General features: G+C 40.6%; 1 protein-coding gene across 18 annotated transcripts in view; it reads right to left on the bottom strand.

Annotated features, from left to right (window-relative positions):
• The window catches only part of BRSK2 (BR serine/threonine kinase 2), a 380,957-nt gene that overhangs the window by 230,011 nt on the left and 129,233 nt on the right, over positions 1–21,713 (bottom strand). The window contains exon 1 of one of the 18 annotated variants that reach the window (XM_083424844.1): positions 16,627–16,634. The exons of the other annotated variants lie outside the window; for them this stretch is intronic. The gene's annotated coding sequence lies outside the window, so the exon portion shown is untranslated. Of the gene's footprint in view, positions 1–16,626; positions 16,635–21,713 lie in introns of those variants that run through there. 18 annotated transcript variants of the gene reach the window in all.

Genomic DNA, 21,713 nt, shown 5'->3' with positions numbered 1-21,713 from the left:
GCTTTATATTGATTTTTTATGTTTTACTATTTTAATGTATATGCAAGTTGCTTTGGGAGCTCTAAGAAGATCTCTCACTCGCCCACACACATACACAGTTCAGATATTCAGATGCTATGCTTTTTCCAGTCAGAACATCAATTCCACAAATGGGTTTTTTTTTTTATGTCTGGTATGTCTTGTAATACCTGCCCTGATCCAGTGAAAGTGATAAAAAAAGAGCAGACACTGATCTCTACATATGAATTGTTTCCACTGTTATTGCAAAATGCTGTTGAAAGGGGTGAAAACCACAACCAGCATTCAGCATGTATGTACAATGCTTCTGTACCATGCCTACAATGCCTAACAGATTTTGATTATTACTCATCATGTCTTAGGTGGGGGGAGGGTCCTGAGCTCCACAAGCAAAGCTGTAGGCAAGTAGATTCTTGCTGACATCTCAGTTCCCTTAATTAGGACTAGTACTTGAGATTGGTTTCTTGTTAGTCTAGAATTAAACTAGAGAAGTCTAAATTATTCAGCTGTTGGCAAGCAACTTGCACGCATCCATATCCACAGTTATTTTCTAGACAGATGTGATCCCTGTCTAGAAGAAGATTCACTCAAATGGACCCTTGAAAAAGTAGTGCAATGTATTATTTGTGTCCATATGGGACCAGATTCATAACTACTACTGACACATTTAAGTCTTTGCACTGATCTGAATGAGAAAATCAACTAGTTTCAAATTTGTTTCTCAAACAACTTTGAATGCTTTGCTTTAAGCAACAGGCTGATGGCTGCTTACAAAACAGAATAAAATAAATGTAGTTTCCCCACTTGATTCCCTTTTTAAAAGGGGGACTGGGCTTGAGACACACACTAAGGTCATTCCTATCAGAAGCAGATGGGCAGGAGGGGGGATGAAGTGAGTGCTTGGTCTAAGCTCAAACTTGAATCCATCATTTTTGAGAAAACTATGGACTCAGAGTCCACTCATATAACCAAAATGCCATGTTGAAAATGTAAGAAAACAAAAAGACCATCATAAAAGAGGTATCCTATGTACTAAACTCTAATATGATCAAACATAAAGCAATAATGTAAACAAACATATGTGTATTAAATTGCCATACTACCGTCAACAATAAAAAATGCAGTGAAATGTGAAACACATATGAACATGTACCTAATATACAATGCCACTAATACATAACTATATTGTATTTCAGGATAGGTAAAGGTAAAAAGGTAAAGGACCCCTGGACGGTTATGTCCAGTCAAAGGTGACTATGGGGTGTGGCATTCATCTCGCTTCAGGCCGAGGGAGCCGGCGTTTGTCCACAGACTAAGTGGAGATCTGAATCTGTCTTTTAATGACTTTTAAGATTGACATGTTTATTCAAACTTTCATCTACTCTTTTAGTACCCTGCTTAGTGTGTTTGTGTGTGTGTGTGTGTGTGTGTGTGTCATAACTGTCAACTTTCAGATTTGAAAATAAGGGATCAGCAGCCTTGAAAATAAGGGATCAACAGCCTCACCTATCCCGGGGACAGTCTACGAGATATCTAACAATCCGGGATAGCAGCCGGAAGCAGCGGGAAATGGCACTGGAATAAGGGAATTTCCCACAAAAAAAGGAAAGGTTGACAGCCATGGTGTGTGTGTGTGTGTGTGTGTGTGTGTGAGAGAGAGAGAGAGAGAGAGAGAGAGAGAGAGAGAGAGATACTTGCATTTTATGTTTATCTCAGTTTTGTTTAGTTTTGTCTAGAATGCTGTATTTTTATGATTTTATGTGAACCACTTAGAGATTTTATTATATTCAACAGTGTATAAATATAATAAATAAATAAATAATGGGTGGGTGGGTGGATACCTATCCGCACAACACAGACAATTCTACCCAAGATACAGAAATATTCTGAGGGTTAAACACATTAAGTTAAAATGCTTCAATAGATAGTATAGTGATGAGGCCTACAGAGAATCAACAACTGGATCAGCACAGCATTTATCTGACTTTGTGTAAAGCCCATCTACAATGTGTGAATCAGTACAGCCCTCAAGACCTTCTTTGCTCTGGCACTGAAAAGCAATAAAAGCTTCAAAACTGTATTAATTTTTTCCACCTGAAAGAGTTTTGTGGTTTTTTTAAGGAAAAGAAAAGAAAAGTAGGCAGCCTGCATCCACACAGGCCCAAGAGCAGATTTTAAACACCCAGTAGGACTGCCTGTCTGTCAGGAAGTCAAACCTTCCCTTTTGCCATCCATCACAACTGTTGAACCATAGTATCTTTTGGAGTCAAGTGCAACCCCACTGAAGCAGACTGACACTATTTCTGGTGCTCTGAAGCTTGTCATTTATTTGATTCCCCAGGCCCCCACCCCGGCTCCCTTTTTATTACTGTCACAGCAAAAGCTCACAGAGACACATGGTTCCAGGGAAGAAAAACTGCATCACCTGCATTGGCTCAAACTGCTCATTATGCCACTATATTTACTATTTATGGCACACCATGTGCCACTCAAAGCAATCAACATCAGAGACCATCCATGTGTGTAAGCTACTATAGGAAAACACAAGGGAGAAAGGGTCATTGCCCCAAACCCTGTCCCAGATGTGAAGAACAATAGAGGAAAGAATGGGGGAGGAGGGGGGAAAGGCAAAATATGATTTTTGTCGCAAGAAGCACACAAAGTAACACACACCAGCTGTTTTGAATCAGCTAGGTGGCTTCCACCTTAAATATTTTCTTTGCTTATTTATTACACTTATAGTGTTGTTTGTTTGTTTGTTGAATTTTTACACCGCCCTTCATCCATAGATCTCAGGACTTACGTTCACAACATAAAATCACAATATAAAAATCAAATAAAATACCACAAAATACATAATAAAATTAAGAACAACAGCAAAGCAATAATCTCTGCTCCCAGGACTTAGACAAAGGAGACAGCTTCAGATCTCCACTTAGCCATGAAGCTTATGAGTGGTTGAGGCCAACATACCTCTCAAGGTTGTGGCTAGCATGAAATAAAGGTAGCATGGTTCCCCTCCCCATTTTTATCCTCACAACAACCCTGTGAGGTAGGTTAGGAGGAGAGACTGTGATTATGAGCTTTATGGCTGAGTGGGGATTTGAACCCCAGCCTGCCCAGTTCCTAGTCCAGCACTCTAACTACTACACCACACTGGTTTTTCATATAACTATGGGAGGTTATAAAATATACTCTAGTTGTTGTGCAATGGCAGCAGCTACCTTGCAGTCAATACAAAATATGGAGAAGGCCACAGCCAACAATTGTTCATTCACTATTTTTTTTTTTAGTATACTTTCCCTGTCCATTCAACTTCATCTTACGATCTCAGAGCAGGTTGCAAATCAATTAAAATACAAGCAACCTAGGAAACAGACAGAGCTGATAAAACAAAGTCAACTGACAATGAATCTTAGAAACATCTCACAGAGCTAGCAGAACAATGAGGTTAGTGTGAATGGATAGGGATCTTGAAAGAGGGACTTTTAGTAGCAAGAGCCTAACTCTTTACTACTGTGACAACTTCCCAGAGGCAGTAAGTGCGGGCCGGCCCCTGCTGCTGCAAAACAACAACCCCAGCACAGATGGCCAGAGGGTGGCACTGCAGCTACAAATGAACATAAATATATAAAGATAGCTGAAATGATATAATAGTGGGTATGGCCACATGCGCTGCACAGGTTGCTGAAGTGAGGAAGACCTGAAGTAAGAAGAACAGAAGGCTGCGGTTATATGCATGAGATGATGATCCAATGAGAGCTTTATTCCTTTGAATGTAAAGGTCATAACGAGTGTAACATGTGGGAGTCTGAGCAGCTAAAAAGAAAAGGTGAGTTAATAAAAACTGCATCCAAGACAAAATAAAAAATGAAAGCTCTTCGACATAATGTAGGCTTTTTCTCTCGCCCCCTCGGGTTCAATCCAATCATTTATTAAATGTTCCCATGGAAAAAGTTTGGTGTCCCCAAGATTGCTACCTTCTCGCAGTTTCTGCACACCCTTCTGCAGTGTAAAGGAAAGGAACATTGCCAAATAAATCTACCTGTTTCTGACATCCCAGCATGAGACTTACAGGAATGTTTACTTCAATATTTTCTATGCTTAGTCCCCATATGACCGCACCACAGAGTGTGACAATCTTGCTCCATATGCTGACATGAGAAAATGTACTAGTGGGATTTTGTCACTCCTTACTTTGCTGTGCCTTCTAAGGTACTGTAATTGAGTAACGGATATTGCCTGGCTACCAATTCAAAGTAAAGGAAAGGAATGTTGTCCAGCCGCAAGAAAAAGAAAAGTGTGAATGCTACCCAGTGTTTTTAGAATGCTTCCCAGTTAAAAAAAAAAAAAGACTTCTGTGAAAAAAACCATTTTAGACTGGGTACTTAGCAGTAACTGGGTGTTTAAAATCCAGACACACAAAAATGAATTATTGCAGAAATAAAGAGGAATCAATGTTTTATTTACTTGGGGTTTTAAATAGTTATTTTTATTATTATCAACATAATCACTTCACCACACTCCTATATGGTAGGGCAATTAGTGCTCCACAGACCTCAGGGTGTGTGAGATCATAAGGTACTCAAGAAGTTCAGAATGGAGCAGAAATACAAACTGGAGCTCAGTTACGCCCTAGCCTAACATTTTGTCAGTTAAATTGTCTCAGGTATATAGCCTGTTTAAATACTTGTGCTCATAATTTTGTTGTTATTATTATGATTGCATTCTATTGATACATCGGGGTAGTCAATGTGGGGCCCTCTAGATATGGTTGGACTACAAATCTAAACTGGCTCAGCCAACAGTGGTGGCATAAAGGTTATAGCATTGGACAAGGACAGGGAAGACCAGGGTTCAAATCCTCACTCACTGGATGACCTTGGACCACTCATTGTCTGTTCGCCTAACCTACCACACAGGATTGTTGAAACGATAATCACAAAAGCCACCTTGAGCTCCTTGTAGGAAGAATGGGCTATACACGTAATAATAAACAAAATAAAATGATGAAGTTGCTGCCCAACAACATTGGAAGGCTGTTACAACTTGTATGTTACATGCCAACTACAGGTGGTCATCACCACCATTTATATAATAAATGATTAAAAAGGTAAAAGGTAAAGGACCCCTGGATGATTAAGTCCAGTCAAAGGTGACTACGGGGTGTGGCGCTCATCTCGCTTTTCAGGCCGAGGGAGCTGGCATTTGTCTGCAGACAGCTTTCCGGGTCATGTGGTCAGGATGACTCAACTGCTTCATATACATATGAGGTAGTTGAACAAAATTTTGAATAGAAGTTTCAGGGAGATGGAGTTAGTCAGCCTTATGAACTCTTTACTCAGGGATTCAGTAGAGTTTGCCCTGATGAAAGGAGGCAAGAGAGCTGTTAATTTAAGTTTGTTGACTGGATCACTGCCCAAGGCTGCTACCCAGCACTTTTTGTTTTGTTTTCACTGCTCTATTTCTGGTCAATGGAACCCATCTAGGAATGAATGTCATGCCTTACAATCCTTTAGGTTTCCAACCATGACTATGGTTCTTCTACACTGAGTGTTGCTCAGTCTTCCTTAGCACTGTTGATGGGCTGACATTTAAACAAAAACCAAAAGAAAAGAAGATAAAAGATATCAAGGCATATGAAAGAAGGGAAAACCCAACTACACACAACTACACAGACCACTGATCCAGACAGACTTGCAATTTGAAACAGCTATCTATTTGAAATCTCACTCTTCTAAAACAGATGCAGAGTGCTGGTTGTCTCTTAGCAGCCATTGTCAAAACTTAACCTGAATGCTGAATTTCACTTTTCTTATTATCAGAAAAATCTAATCAGGCAGATTAGATATAAATATGTACAGTGAAACAATTTCAAGTTTCTGCCACATCAGTAACTTTGGCTCAGCATCTATAATTGTTTCTGTGCTGATATTATACACTGTTTAATATGAGGTGGGTGGTTTGGGGTTTGTTTTTGGTTTTTTGCTATGCACACACTAAATTACTTTGGGATTTTTTAAAGCATAAAACCACATGAAGTCTAATAAATCAGCCAGTCAATCAAATCAACACAGAACACAACAGCCCAACCTGTTGATGAAGAGGGGTTAACAAGGAGCACATTACACCACTGCCTGAGAGTGTCTGCACTGATTTCCTTCAACATGCTAAGTAGAACTTTGGGTACTGCTTTCAAGCTTTAACACCCGAAATAGTTTAAGTTCCTATATTTAAGCCTTGGGCTCTTACCTGGTTCTATGTTGCATTGATAACAAGCTAGGGAAGAAATCCATCTAACTACAGTGGTACCTCGGGTTAAGAACTTAATTTGTTCTGGAGGTCCATTCTTAACCTGAAACTGTTCTTAACTTGAGGTACCAATTTAGCTAATGGGGCCTCCCGCTGCTGCTGCGCTGCTGGAGCACGATTTCTGTTCTCATCCTGAAGCAAAGTCCTTAACCCAAGGTACTATTTCTGGGATAGCGGAGTCTGTAACCTGAAGTGTCTGTAACCTGAAGTACCACAGTAATGTAAACTGTACCTATCCAAGTGGGACTTTAAAAGTTCTATCTTATCCTGTAGAGCAAGCCCACTTGTAAACCAAGCCCGCTTTCTTTTTCTAACTCGCAGCTCTTAAAATTTCAGGATTGTGCTGCATTGCAATGCACCCTACAAAGCTGAAAGCTGACATCAGATCCAATGCTAGCAGGTACAGTGTCAGATAGGATGATAACATTTCATCCAGACTGAGAGAACTGCTTCGGCATGCCGGGGCGGGGGAACCACCATAGCAAATAATCTCAGACTGCTTGGAGATTGACTAGATGACTGAATGCATTATCCAGCACTAGCTTCTAAAAGTCTGTTGCAGTGAGACAGCTTCACCTGATGAGAAATAATTAAAAGTCATTTTATTTTGTCTTTGCACTGACAGCTTTAAAGGCATAAGGGGTAAGGATGAGATGAAACACACCAACACTTTTGAGTTGTAGGCTACTTCCCCATCTCATTCATTCACAGATGCATTCACCCACACACAAAAACTACTCTTGGGTTTTCACCTTATATTTTAGCAGATTTGGTTGATTTTCTGCATCTTTTCATGTTTATTCTCTTCTACACTAAGCAAAGTCTGTTCTTTCTTTTCTTTCTTTCTTTCTTTCTTTCTTTCTTTCTTTCTTTCTGCTTAGGCTTACAAGGAGGAGGGACAGCACTAAACCAAAGCAAAACCCACACAAGAATCTCACATGCACATGGTTGTGGATGGCATTTTAAGTATTGAGGTCCTAAATGTGAACTGCATTGACATATTAGCACAGTTGCGTGTCGAGGTCGCCAATCCACCCCCCAAATAACTCACAACAGACACGTAATTTTTGTTTAAGATTTTTGGCATGATTTTGGCCACAACTTTATTCAAATACAAACCGTGAGTGGTTGTTTAGGCATTGGTTAAGACTATCTGTCCCCCCGCCTGGGGACAGAACTGACTTCCGGGCACCACCGAAAGACAGTGCGGGGGAAAGCAAGTCGGGGAGGAATTGGAGCTGAGACACAGACCCTCAACTCTCACCCGCCTGCTCCCCGAAGGCTTGCCGGCCCTAATCCCATTCCAGGGATTGGATGAAAAGATGGCAAGCCCCAGGATTCCTTTAATGGAATTCCCTTTCCGCAGCAACCATGGAGGGGCAGGCCCAGCCTATCCTAACCCCTCCTCCACCAATTTATAACCAATGCCTAACCACAACCTTACAAGTTGTGACGATTTGCTATGCAGTAGGCAAAAACCACCCAGCCAGCCAATTTGCCAGGTGGAAAAATTCCTACCAGGCCCCTGCTCAAAGGCAGACGACCCCATGACAGGCAATAGCAAGGTCAACGCAACAACCCCTTACTCTAGGGCAGGTGGGCGGGTGATCCGTTGCACGCAGCAAAAGAGAAAGTACAAGGCTGCGTGCAGAGTATTAAAACCTTTTACCCCTCCCACCAAAATTGCAACATAACTTTTACCCCAGCAACCCAGTGAACCAATCACTGCCCCAGGCCATCTTTAGAGACCCTGCCTGGTAACAGAGGGGTGGCTCAGTAGACCCCACCGCAACACGTGCTCTCCCTGAAGGAGAACACGCTAAGACAGAAACTCAGTCCTTGACAGCTATCGCTACCATTAAGTCAGGTTTTTTTTTTAAAAAAAGGTTCTCACAGTCTGTTCTGCATATGACTAAAACATTCCTCTTCTCCTGGGCCTTTGGCTAATTAAAGGGGGGGGGCAGGTATTAATTTTGTTTTTACTACGATATGTATTTTTGTGTTGTAAACCATCCTGTGATCCTCGGCTGAAGGGTGGTATAGAAATAAGAAGAAGGATAGGAATAAGAATAAATTTTAGGTGTGTTGTTACACATTGAGCTAGTTGTCTCACTGCAGACACCACAAACAGAAGTGTGAGACACTCATCTGCAGTTAATTCCATGCATAGTGTCAACATTCATATTGCCAGCTCAACATGTGGCAGAGTGAGTAGCTAAGAAGAGTCTGCATGCATTAGCTGTGTGTATGCCCGGGGGGGGGGGAGGAGGGGGAGAGAGCCTTCAAGAAACAAATATGGCACAAGAGATCTGTGATGGGATTAACCAATTTTAATTTTTGCAATCAAACATGTTTAGGCAGCTCCAAATTTGTTTGGAGCAGTGAAACTGGTGGAGGAAGAGAGGAATTACAGGCTTCCCTCAGAGCTAAAGCCAGTGTTTTTGATGGAGAATTGGATTTAGTTCAGGGAAATGACATGGTGGTGGGGATGTTAAACACTCTTCCTCCAGCACCACTGCTCCAATCAAATTCAGAGTTCCATAACTCTCTTTGGGGAAAGAAAAAATTTGGGAGACCCTATACAACTTGGGACTTGAAGGATATCCTTCTTCAATATAGACCTGCGTACATGCTAACGCTTAGCTGGGGGGCCCTCATGGTACTGCAACCATCTCTGATGGGAGGGCCTTCTAGATGGTGGCACCTTGGCTATGGAGCCTGTCTCTTCTGCAATACGACTGATGCAAATTCTTATAAACTGTAACTGCCAGCAGAAGACATGCCTTTTCATTCAGGCATTTGATGAACATTAATGTCCAAACCTCTTGGTTTATTACGACGTTAGTTTTCTGGCTGTTCGTAAACTGATATATATTTCTTTTTATTATATGTGCTTTTTTTGTATGCTTTTTATGCACCTTGCTATGATATTGCAGCTGCAGTGAAGAGCAAATTTTAAAAAATGTTTCAAATAAATACATAAATAAACCAATCTCCCATGTCATGTGTGGAGTCACCCTCAGTCCTTAGCTTTGCCAAATGCATACATCAGATTTTATACACTACTATATTAAGCAGTCTTAGGAAAAAGAGCTGTAGTCTTAACACATCTGGAGGGCACCAGGTTGATGGCGGCTTACCGGTACTTAAAGAGGGTTGCAGGCCTTTGATTCCAAATCTTAGGCTTAACATCTGTTTCGGAAAAGTTGTGCACCTGCGCCCCCCCCCCAAAGGGAAGGCTGGAAGAGAGGTTTTGGGATGCGTCTATGCTGTCAGTTCTTACTAGGGGGGTGGGGAACTTCTGGCTGGTTTAATATGCATCATTTGTAAGTCTATTTTCCTAAAACACCCTCAGGATATATTTTATAGCAGCCAAATACAACTGGAGACTTTCAAAATCTGTTACAAATATACCAGATTGTTAGTAGCCTTATTGGTCTTACACAATAAGAACTACAGTGGTGGTTCTTTAAGATGTATGCGCCTGGTATAAAAGATGTATAAAATATAATGCCTTTCCATTTTGTTCTCTGTGCTGGAGTTATGGGCTTGTTTTCCATTATATTTGATTTGTATTCTATTTTACTGTGTTATTGTGGTCCCTTGCAACTCTACAATTCTATGATTTACTGATGTAAAAACCTAAGAGGCCTATTGCTGAAGGGTGATATTCAAACTCTTAAGCAAGGGAGCACTTTTTGTTGGACCATCTAAGGTCCAATTCTTAATATTAAAAGAGCAGAGTGATTGCTGTTCTCCCAGTGATCTGTCCCACTATGTGCAAATTTAGAATCAAGTGGTAAGAACCAAAACATTGGGACCTGCTCTTCAATTGGTGACTGAAGACACAGTGGCTCTTCCCATGCAATCCTACCAACCCACTACCCCATTTGTCTGCCTGCTTTATAGTGAAGCAGCATGGAATAAGGCCATGGAAGATGGGAAATCACACTACTGACATAACATTAAAATTGTTCCTCATCTTTATAGTACTGGGAGCAAGTTTTTAAATTGTTCTTCAAGTGCTGTTATGTAAACATAATGGGGGAAATGTGTTTTAAACAATTTGACTGGCGAATAATGCTTATATCACTGATGGCTATATTGCTGTCAACGTTTCCACAAGTCACGTCCAAAGTTTGTCTCGTCCCGCCACCAAATGCCTTGGATTTGTTTTTTCTCTAGAATTTAGCTAAGAAGCACACAGCAGCACATTGTTGAAGAGAAAGGTGCAACTCACATTCACAGGTCTTTCTGATCTTGGGCAGCTATGCAACAAACTTCCTTTGGTACTTGCAGTACCCATCCTACAGATTGGCAGCCTATAATGCAGTCTGCTGTCAGAATTTCACAGTAAATGATCCAACAGACAGCTTCAGTCTTGCTTTCCTTATGCTCCATATTCCCAGCTATGTTTTCTGCTTGCTGTCTTGCAAGTCAAATTAGAGAATCTTAAGAACTCCCTCCACCACTGCCATTGCTGGTAAGAGGCATGTGCATTCTAAAGCAATACAGCCTGGTGTACTGCAAATTGTCCTGCAGGGTGGGTCTCAGCAACTTGGAAAAATAAAATGAAGAACAATTGTCAGCATGATTAAGTATAATGTGTTTATGAATTGTTTTCTGGAGAGTTTCACAACTGCTAGAGTTACAAGAAAAATCTTTAAAATCCTCTGTAACAGACCCTCCTTTTTGAAGAATTTGCAGGTCACATCCTCTCTCTTTACCAATGGCATCCATCCACAGATTACACAAGCCATGTCAGTGAAATGACTCTTGGTTCTGGACAGTCTGCAGAATCAAGCAAACTTTCATAGTTCTGGCAGAATGTTTAATGTGATAGTTGTTACAGTTCTGCTTCTAACCTAACGGGGCAGACAGAAAGGTGTGAGCACCTAATTGGGAAGAACAAGCAAAAGGTAAATCTCCATTACTTTTGTATGGTTAGATATTCCCCAAGTGACACTACTCACCTTAGGGGTACAAAAGAAAAGTTAAACATGAGTGTAATCTCAGATGAAATGAAAAGAAAACAATTTGGATTACTTCAACAGGTTTGCACACTGAAAGACACACTGATAATGACATCAAAACTCACGGCACCCTTTGTTCCAGCCTCTCAAGCCCTAGTTGCCCTCTCTAAAAACATACTGCTTAGTGTAATGAAATATCGATACCTATTAAAAACAAACTGAAGTGGTGTCGGGTTCAGAATCTCAAGAACAAGGGTCTTCCTGGACCATTTCTTTGAAGTTTTCAGAGACATCAAAAGAATGCACTCACTATCAACATCATTAGTGAGGCCTGAAGATGTTTTTAATACTCTAGCATGCACAGAAAATGCATCACAGAATCCCCAATAGGCTTTGTCCCATTTTTATTCCTTTATAACATTAAATACAAAATGCCTCAGTGTGATGATTCATAGGATTGGGTTATAATTTGTAAGTAGTTCTCTGGGCTAAATGCTTGCAGAGCAAACTTGTAGTGAGCGCTAGTGGGTGAGCAGCCACCCAGGATCTGAATCTCTCAGGGGAGGCCTGAACAACCCATCAAAGTGAACACAGGCTATCCATCATGTACTTTGCCCTGCCAGCCTCTTGATAACCACATTGTTTTCAAATCTGAATACTAGCTGCTGGAGAGCACAAGTGGGGACTGTGCTATTGTGCTTATGTCCTGCTTGTGGGTTTCCCATAGGCATCTGGTTGGCCGCTATGAGAACAGGATGCTGAACTGGGTCAGCCTTTGGTCTAATCCAACCTGTCTCTTCTTAATTATACTAATAATACTTTGCATATGAAGCACTTTGTGCACTCATAAGAGCTATACAAACACATTATATCCTGTTTTAATCCTTACAAGAACCCTTTAAGGTAGGTCAGCCTTCTTACCCCCCATATTACATGGGCTGAGAGTGAGTGGCTTGATTAAGCCCACCTAGAGAGTTCATGGCAGAGTCTGGATTCAAACATGGAACTTCCTCTTTTCCCGCTCAGTCTCTTAGCAAACAGTGTGAATAATATGTCCACACAAAAGGTGATCAGTGAGAATCTGGGCATGACCATGATGTCTCAAACTCAGTCACAGTGAATGACTAGTAGTGTAAGCAATGTAATGCAAAGCAAAGCAAAGCAAAGCAAAGCAAAGCAAAGCAGAGAGGTCTACTTAATACATTGCTTTAATGTGTTAAAGGGTCCTGGGGGTGGGTTGATCAGAAAAATGGGGGTGAAAAAGACTTTCTATGTATGAGAAAGAGATCCTGTGGAAATTAAAGATTTCTTCTACTGGTTTTGCCCAGCACTGCCAGCTAATGCAACCAAACCAAGTAAGGAGCCACAATTCCAAAAACATCTTGAGCACTAAATCCTTGGAGGGCTCCAAGGTGGATTATGCATCACTCGCATTACATTAGCACCAGAACTGAATGAAAGAAGGATGAGAAGAGAATAAATCAGCTATAATCAATATCTTAGGTTTTAAATTTCCTATGCCTTACTTTCTCCTTGGATGAGGATGGAACACTTAAAAGTAGTGTGAGAATACTTTACAGATGAAGGGTCAAAGAGGAGGTCTGCTTAACCTTGCACTCGTATTTCCTTCCAAGTTCCTTTTATTAATCCTCCAAACAATCATTAGAAAATAAGCAGGCCCCTCACAATGAACTCTACACACAAGCATGCCCTTTAAAATCCAGAAGCACACCTGAGCACAATCTTTCCCCAGAAGCCTGGAGCCTGGGACCATCTCAGGTCACCTTCAAGAACTGGCATGTTCAATTCGCACACCTGTGCAACGTGAGGTTGGGGGTGGGGGAAGTAAAGTGTTCTTTCTAAGCTTAGCTTCTCACATTGCCTCTCACCAGGCTCTACAATTTTTCCTGCTAAGCTCCTGTCCTCATCATTAGCAATCTAATTGGCTTCCTCTCTGAACCAGGCACACTTCCCTGAAATCTGATGCCACTATTCTCATTTACTAATGCTGCATTAAAGCAAATGTTCTGGGCTGGGTACATCTTAAGCACACACTTCATTGTAAAACACACACATATGAATAGGTATAGCAATTTAGCCAATTAAATAATGTTTATATTCTAATTTATGATTAGATGTATTGAGATGTAAGAGGTCTCATACTCCTGCCCCCTTTTTCCTTGTCTTCCACTTCCTCTTTCGCGTCAATCTATTCCTTGATTTAAATGGCATGTGATACTCTCAAAAGAGTATCTCACTGCTAACTTACATTTCCTTTTTTAAAAATGTAAATCCAGTGTAAGGTGACAAGCAACATTACAAGCACATATGAACAAACATCACAATGCCTAGCCAAACATTTTCAGCAACACACAGCTACATTTTTCATGTCATCTTTACATCGTGTTTGAAGAAGGTAAATTATTCCATGAAACTTTATAATACTTAACACTGAATCCTAAGATATCAAGGTGGTAGAAAATTATATTCCCACTAATGGCAGCTCTTCAAAATGTATTGCCTTTATGTGGTGCAGTGAAGTAATAAAAAATGCATTACAATTTTAATAGGCACAAAAAGTAGGTCCTATTACATTTGCCTATATTATGTGAAAGAGCATTGATGGATCTCAGGTCACTTCCAGATACTCTGTTTTCATTGAGCATTCATTTTGTTTCTAGGGATATCAGATAAAGTTGCATCAAGTAAGCATCATCCCACATTTTCCAGTGCACTTTTTATATAGTTCAGTCCTACTCTTCATGTGTGGCAACTTTTTCTCTGAATCATGAGAGTTAATTGAAAGAGCAGGACTGATAGTGCAAATACAGGCTATTGAGTAAAATATCCTGCCTTGAAGTGGACTAGAATGATTGTCTTTAGTTGCATTCCATCCTCTGTATATATATTTTTAGCGTGCCACTGAGAGACATGAGCTGAGTGAAATGTAGATAGGCCACTTCAGGTCAATATGGAGATGTATGTATTTAGCCTGGCAAAAGCTCTACTATCAATTATCAGTATAGACCAGCTATTGGTGTGTTTGGGTTTCTTAAAAAAGAAATGCCACAGAATAAGCAAAAAGGAAGAGGCATTTATAGCTGAGAGTAAGTGATTTCTGAAGAAATCTTTTTTTGTCACATATCAGATAGAAGAGTAACAGTGATTGTTGGGTTTCAGAAGCATTGTATGGTCACAGGTATGGTCTTATTATATAAATAGCTCACTATATAATATTTCCGCATTCCTCTCCTAAGGGGGTATGTTCTTTTGATAACTGGATGCACTCAGCTTAATAGTACATTGTCCGGAAACACTCAAGTAGCTGGAAGCCTGCCATCCTTCACACATCTTTCAGAACCTCTCTTGGCTGGCAGAAGGAATAGCAGAGCTATGACAAGGCATACACTTTAAGCAGAGGCTTAATACTGACCACAACTGAATCTTGAATCTACATACATCACACATCAACTCAAAGTGGCATACAGATGCAACAGAGATACTAAAACAGAAACAATTGAAACCTTAAAAAAAAATCTCTACAAATAAAAGACAGGTATAACCGACCTGAAAGAGGCCATAAATACTTTAAAACCCTTCAAGTTAAGGGCCAAAAGCCCAGGTAAAAAGGAAAGTTTTTACATGGTGCCTAAAACTAGATTATGCCAGTTGAGCCTCCCATGTGGAGTGACGTAGTCCTTGATGCTAGGCATAGCCACTGACTTGGTTGAGATCTACCTGTGTATAACTTATTTCAAATTATCCAAGTCTAATTTGGTGAATGAAACCCTGGAAGGTAGTTGCCTGATATTCTTCAAACGAGCCTCACTTTCAGGCCATCATCAAGGCATTTCTTTTGGGTTTACTGCTGAGCATCATAAGAATCACTAATCACTTTCAAAGGTTTTACCCATGTTGTTTATAGCACTTTGTATAATGCTGCAATTCTCTAAGAATCAGCCTAGACATTTCTCAATATCAATCACTAGAATGTACATTCCATTAATTAGAAGTTTAAGCCTTGTTATCTGCAAGGAGCATAGAAATTCAGGGATTTTTGCAGCAGCACCTCTAACATCTTGCTGAATTTCTTTCTCCCCATCTCCATCACTCAGACGTGTCTGCATATGGATACATGTACAAGCCAGTATAAGCTGTTGCTATGTCAACACTAACTACCCAGGAGAAGCAGGGTGGTACCAGTGGCAGCCTAAATTAGCAACATGCCCTCCTAAGCTACAGTGGAGTCATTTACTTCTGAGATGGCTGAAATAAAATAACAAACCTTTAATTAGCCGGGTGGAAATCTACAACCCTCTTTGCAATAATTCACAGCATCTGTGCTGTAAACCAAACATGGATAAGCACACCAAAAGAGTGAAGGAAATTCAAGGGGAAACTTTCCCTTTGGGAACATGGAGGAAGGCTAGAAAAGCATGCACATAAATAATGGGTCTTGCTGATTCAAAGGCAGCCTGTCTGGAATGGGATGTTCCACCCTCACCCAGCATAAAAATCTGAAGTGGTTCCACTCCATGTTTTACACAGAAATCATGTTTGCTGTAGGCAGACTGTTGTTACACTGGAGTTTCCAGAAGCAAATAAGCGTGAACAACAGAGACATGTCTTTAAACATCTGTGTACATGTGTCTGAAAGCTGTGGTGAGACTGAGGCTTCCCAATGCTTGGACTCAGATGTCTCTGAGTACACGTGTCTGTTGTTCACACTTTACATGTTTGCTATAGAAAACACCGGTATATTTGCAGCAACAATAATTCTTGTGTAAAGCATGAAGCCATTCTCATATGGGATTATTGCATCTAAACAGGATCTAGCCTCTCAAGCTGTGCAAACATTGCTAATGGGCAGGGGAAAATGGTGCCAAAACAAACAAATGAACAGAACAGCAATCAACTTGGGGAAAACTTTACAGAGAGTATAGGCTGGTAAAACTAACATATGCTACAAGAACAACTGCACACAGTTCCTTGCACTCACACCTCACTGAAGGGTTATGCATTCCAGTTCCTGCTTAAGTCTCACAATAGGAAATAAAGAGCACTCTGTCTAATGTTGATGTATTCTTTTCCAACTCCTTTAATGTTTTCATATTTTTAAGAAAATCCGAGATTTACAAACTGTCACTTGTTATATAAATAGTAAATACAATTACTTTCATCTTTGGCACAAACTCTTGAATAACATTGCCTGCCAAGAACAAATACTGCTTGTGGTCATAGATTTTTCAAAATGGGAATCAAAAGGGGCACAGCGTGTTTTTGGAGACTTAGGAAAATTATGAGTATATCAATTGTCACTTACACTTTGTAAAGTTTATATCCCTTGTGGCTGCAGAAACAAGAATGAAAAGGTGGTTGTGCTCTGTGGTTGCTCCCAGGAGATGCTCTTAAGGCTTCAGTGCAACCTTCTTCAGCCTTTGGGGATTTAATGCAAGATAATAATATGGGCTCCAAAATACATTTGCAGAGAGAGAACTGCTTCCATCAGCTGAAGCAGGAGAAGAAGGTAGAGGAGGCCCATCCCAGAAGACAGGATAAAAATAAGAGAGCCACACTGCAGTAGTAAGCAATCAGAAGGAGCTGTGAGTCACAAAGAGAGCGAGGGAATCAATATCCGCCTTAAAGGCAGTAAGCATAGAGGTGTAGGGAGCCACTTGGTTCTATTCAGAAAAGTTTGGGTGGAGTCAGTAATGAATTCCTTTGGTTCCATCCATTACAAGGTTCTGGAATGGATACTACAACACATAGTGGGCATGCACAGTGACTTCTAGTTCAAAACTGCTAGACCAGGCATCCCCAAACTCGGCCCTCCAGATGTTTTAGGATTACAATTCCCATCATCCCTGACCACTGGTCCTGTTAGCTAGGGTTGATAGGAGTTGTAGTCCCAAAACATCTGGAGGGCTGAGCTTGGGGGTGCCTGTCTTAGGGGTACCCTTAGGACATACTAGGCCTTGCCTTTCGTGCTACCTACAGAATGGACTTTGCAACCCTCCCACATATGCAGACTTTCTTTGCTAATTCTAAAAATCATTACAAATGCCATCTGGGTTGTACCAAATTGGGTTCCAGCTGGTGTTGAATCCACCTCCCTAAAGGTCAAGATGATATGCATTGGTACTAACAGAGCTGCTTAGAAGTTGAAGAAGATTTTGGAAGAGCCCTATTTCATATGCATAAGTGTACTGATTGGGATCAGGGAGTTTTGTGTCCTTTCCCAAATGCTAGAAAAGATCTCCATACCTGGAGTTCGTAAGTGACCCACAACTAAATGACTTTCAAGAACTTTATCAGGATCCCCTCTGTGCATCCACCTTCACCAATATACACGTACAGGAAATATGGTTTCTTATCTTTCCAGCCCTTTAATTTTCTTGTTAACTCAGTTGCTACTTCTCTTTTCCAGCAAACAAGCCCTACTCACAGAAGCAGACAGGGCTGTTTCTGCTGAATCAACTGAACAAATGAAACCACTACTGATGAACTATAGCCAAACAGTATTGATTTCTTCTAAAAGCACTCATTTTAGGAGGCCTGGCATAATGTAAAATATATACATTATTTTGATGGGCTTTCTAGAGTGGGAAAACATACGAAATAACAGCAAGAGATAAACAAAGAAGGTATAAAGGTGGCATGATATAATTTACACTTCATCAGTGAGATGCTAATTGCTAGTGACTGAAATATGACAGTGCCTCGTTTTTTACTATTTTATTTTCTTGTTTTATGAAGTTTGCATTTTTAACTTCTACATGTAATACTCAGCTACATTTTATTGAAGAAGGCATTTGTGATTTATATTGTGTATGTTTTCTGCTCATGTTTTTATTATACAGGACTTACCCAGTTTTTATTATGCATATGTGTATTTGTGTGTGTGTAAAAATGTACAACACATACTGCATGTGCATAGGGAGAATAAACCCACGGGTGGCGCTGTGGGTTAAAGCCTCAGTGCCTAGGACATGCCGATCGAAAGGTTGGCGGTTCAAATCCCCGTGGCGGGTTGCGCTCCCTTCGTTCGGTCCCAGCGCCTGCCAACCTAGCAGTTTGAAAGCACCTTTGGGTGCAAGTAGATAAATAGGGACCGCTTACCAGCGGGAAGGTAAACGGCGTTCCGTGTGCTGCGCTGGCTCGCCAGATGCAGCTTGTCACGCTGGCCACGTGACCCGGAAGTGTCTGCGGACAGCGCTGGCTCCCGGCCTATAGAGTGAGATGAGCGCACAACCCTAGAGTCTGGCAAGACTGGCCAGTACGGGCAGGGGTACCTTTACCTTTACCTATGTAATACATAAAGCATCTCAAGTTCCTATGTATTTAGGAAGAAAATCTGTGAGCTGATATTGAACAACAGGAAAATAACACTGAGGTCACAATCCAACAGACAGTTAAAGTACGCTTTAACCCTAGTAGGTTGACTCAAATGTTAGTCATACTAACTTTAGTTGGTGTTTACCTTTAAAGCCCTACACAGCTTTGGCTCTGACTAACTTGGGTACATTAATCTCAATGGGTCTACTCTGTGTAAAGCTTAGTTGGTTATAACATGTTGATTTTAATATGCTTAAGCATGTTTCAATATACAGTGGTACCTCGGGTTAAGTACTTAATTCGTTCCGGAGGTCCATTCTCAACCTGAAACTGTTCTTAACCTGAAACACTACTTTAGCTAATGGGGGCTCCTGCTGCTGCCATGCCGCCGGAGCACAATTTCTGTTCCCATCCTGAAGCAAAATTCTTAAACTGAGGTACTATTTCTGGGTTAGCGGAGTCTGTAACCTGAAGCGTATGTAACCTGAAGCATATGTAACCCAAGGTACCACTGTATACTGATACTCAATATATAGATAAGGGTGCAGAAATATTGAGGGTAATAAACCTGGAGCAGACATACAAGCAGAGTGAAGGAATAGAGGCATTTATGTTCTGCATTACCTAACATTTAATATCTGGCCAACAAAGGCCGGCTACGGTCACTTCCCAGGGGCACGTATGTCTTCTTTCCTCCACAGTGCAGTACACATAGTAATGAGGTTTCTTTATGGCTTAAAATATTTCTTTTGCAGCAGGATAAAGAATTATATTTACTGAGTCCTTGTGACCTCTGCTTATTGATCCAGCAGGTTGAACAAACATTCTAACATGAAAGACCCACAAATCAATGGTTTGTTTTCACAACTCTTGCAACAAACTGTGCCCTATGCTGAGATACAAAGGTAAGAGGTGGAACTTTGCATTGAGTACAGACAGGAAGTAGGTGGCATCTGTTCTGGTCAAGGGGTAAATTAATTCGAATTTCAGGATCAAATTATTCACCTTCTCACCCAATCCCACTGAAAATCTTTAGTATATGATGGAATAAAGTAATCCTTAACTACTGGTACAGATTGCTAGTAATTGAGAAGCTGAGACCTCTTTAAAATGTAACTTCAGCAGAGGCCATGTGGAGTGTATCTAAACCACTGGCATCTAAACCACAACTATTAGACTGTGCCCACTGAGATGCTCCAGATGTAGAACTATGACATTGTGTGAAGGTAACTCTCTTCACAGAGAGGCACAGGTAAGTGATACCAATAGTTTAAACGGTTTCCCAACCTTTGGTCTTCAGCTGCTTTTGGACTACAACTCCCATCATCCCTAGCTAGCAGGACCAGTGGTTTAGGGATTTTCCAAGTTTTGTTTTTTGTTCTTGTTTTGGCAGGAGATAGCCACTCCAAGCAGCTGAAAAGATTGGCTGCCTCTTTGACTGTCACTTGCTAATTTCAGATAGGGCCATGAAAGTCCCTTGGAGAGACAGCAGGTGATACATGCCATTCCTCCCAGGGACACTGTATGAAAATTAAGCTGGCTCCCCATTCTGTATAAGGTTCCTGGGAGGGAGGGAACATCATCACATGCTACTGCTCTCAGGGACATTTGCAAACCTATTTGAATGCATATGTAGCAACAGCAGAACTTTCTTGCTCCATGAGTGGCTATTAGCCACAAACACACACAAACACAGGTCCTGCCCTTGTTTGTTTGCTTTTTTTTTTACCTGAGATTATAAGTTTTCAAAAGAATTCTCACCATGAACCCTTTCCCCACTAACACAAACATCTTTCTCCTGAACTTTAAGAGATTTCTTTACACCACCAGACCACCCTGACTGCAACTGTAAAAATTTGTCTGCATTCAATACTAACAGCCCCATTTGTTTCCTTCACACACAACTGGATTGACTTTCCTGGTGATGTGTGTCAGGAGAAATTTTAAAACATCCCCATTTTCCCTGGCATTCGATAGCTGAAATGTACAGTTTCTGGCAACTCTGAAATCACTGGCTGAGAGACTGTTTCTAACTGTTTTTATAATGCTTTTTAAAAATAGTAAGAATAAGACTAGATGTGTCTGTTGCCCTGGGCTCTTTTGGGAGGAAGGGTGAGATATAAATTGATTGAACGCATTAATAAATTGCATTATCCTTAGCTAAGGAGTGGTAAGCGATCAATTCTCCCTATTCAGAATGTTCCAGAATAGTCCTGATAAGTCTTGATAAGAAGCAGTTGTCTAGCATTTAGTTCCCATAGAAACACATCACCAGAATATTAGGGACTATCAACACTCTTGTCAAGTCCAAGACTCTTTGCCTCAGGGCAGCCCACACTTGCAGAATTCTGACAGGAAACCCACAGATTATATATGACCCCTTATTCTCCATTCTATACTTACAATCACAGGTACCATTTTTAAAATGTGTGGTCTATGTACAAAACAACTGAATCAATATAAACATTAATTCTTAAGTTAATTCCTCTTCCAAGCCTTTCCACATAAGAATAACTGTTGTTTGTTGTTGTTTTTTGCAATAAATTACATCCAGTACTGCTTACAAAAACAACAATCAATAAAACACTTTATAAATAAGAAAGGTGAAAACATCTACAATTAGAACAAAGTACCGTAACAGTGCCGGTGGATAGCAGACATTTTAAATCAGTATGTTTTGTTTTGTTTTTTAAAAAAGTAGTGTACTATACATTCAATGCTTGTTTGAACAACTACATCTTCACAATCCTTCTAAACTCAGGAAGAGATGGAATCTGACAGGTTTTCCCAAGGTGGCCATCCCAAAGTTTGGGCACCATCACCTAAAACAGTTCTGTTTCTTGGACCCATCCAGTAGTGATGGAACAGGAAGTAACTTCCCTAAAGCTAAAGTAAGTTCTGCTTAAAGCTTAGGCAGGTTTATATAGGACACAGTGGTTATTGATATCCTCCAATCCTAAACCATTAAGAACCTTAAAGTCCACTCCAGTACCTTAAACTGAGACCGAAAACAAATGGGTAGCATGTGTAGATGGTTCAAGTTTAACATCAAATACTCCAATTGTTCAGCTCCAG

The sequence above is a fragment of the Podarcis tiliguerta genome (assembly GCF_965153285.1).
Source record: "Podarcis tiliguerta genome assembly, chromosome: 1".
Taxonomy (NCBI): domain Eukaryota; kingdom Metazoa; phylum Chordata; class Lepidosauria; order Squamata; family Lacertidae; genus Podarcis; species Podarcis tiliguerta.
Note: the sequence above shows the minus strand (reverse complement) of the source record. Positions and strands in the feature narration are given on the sequence as shown.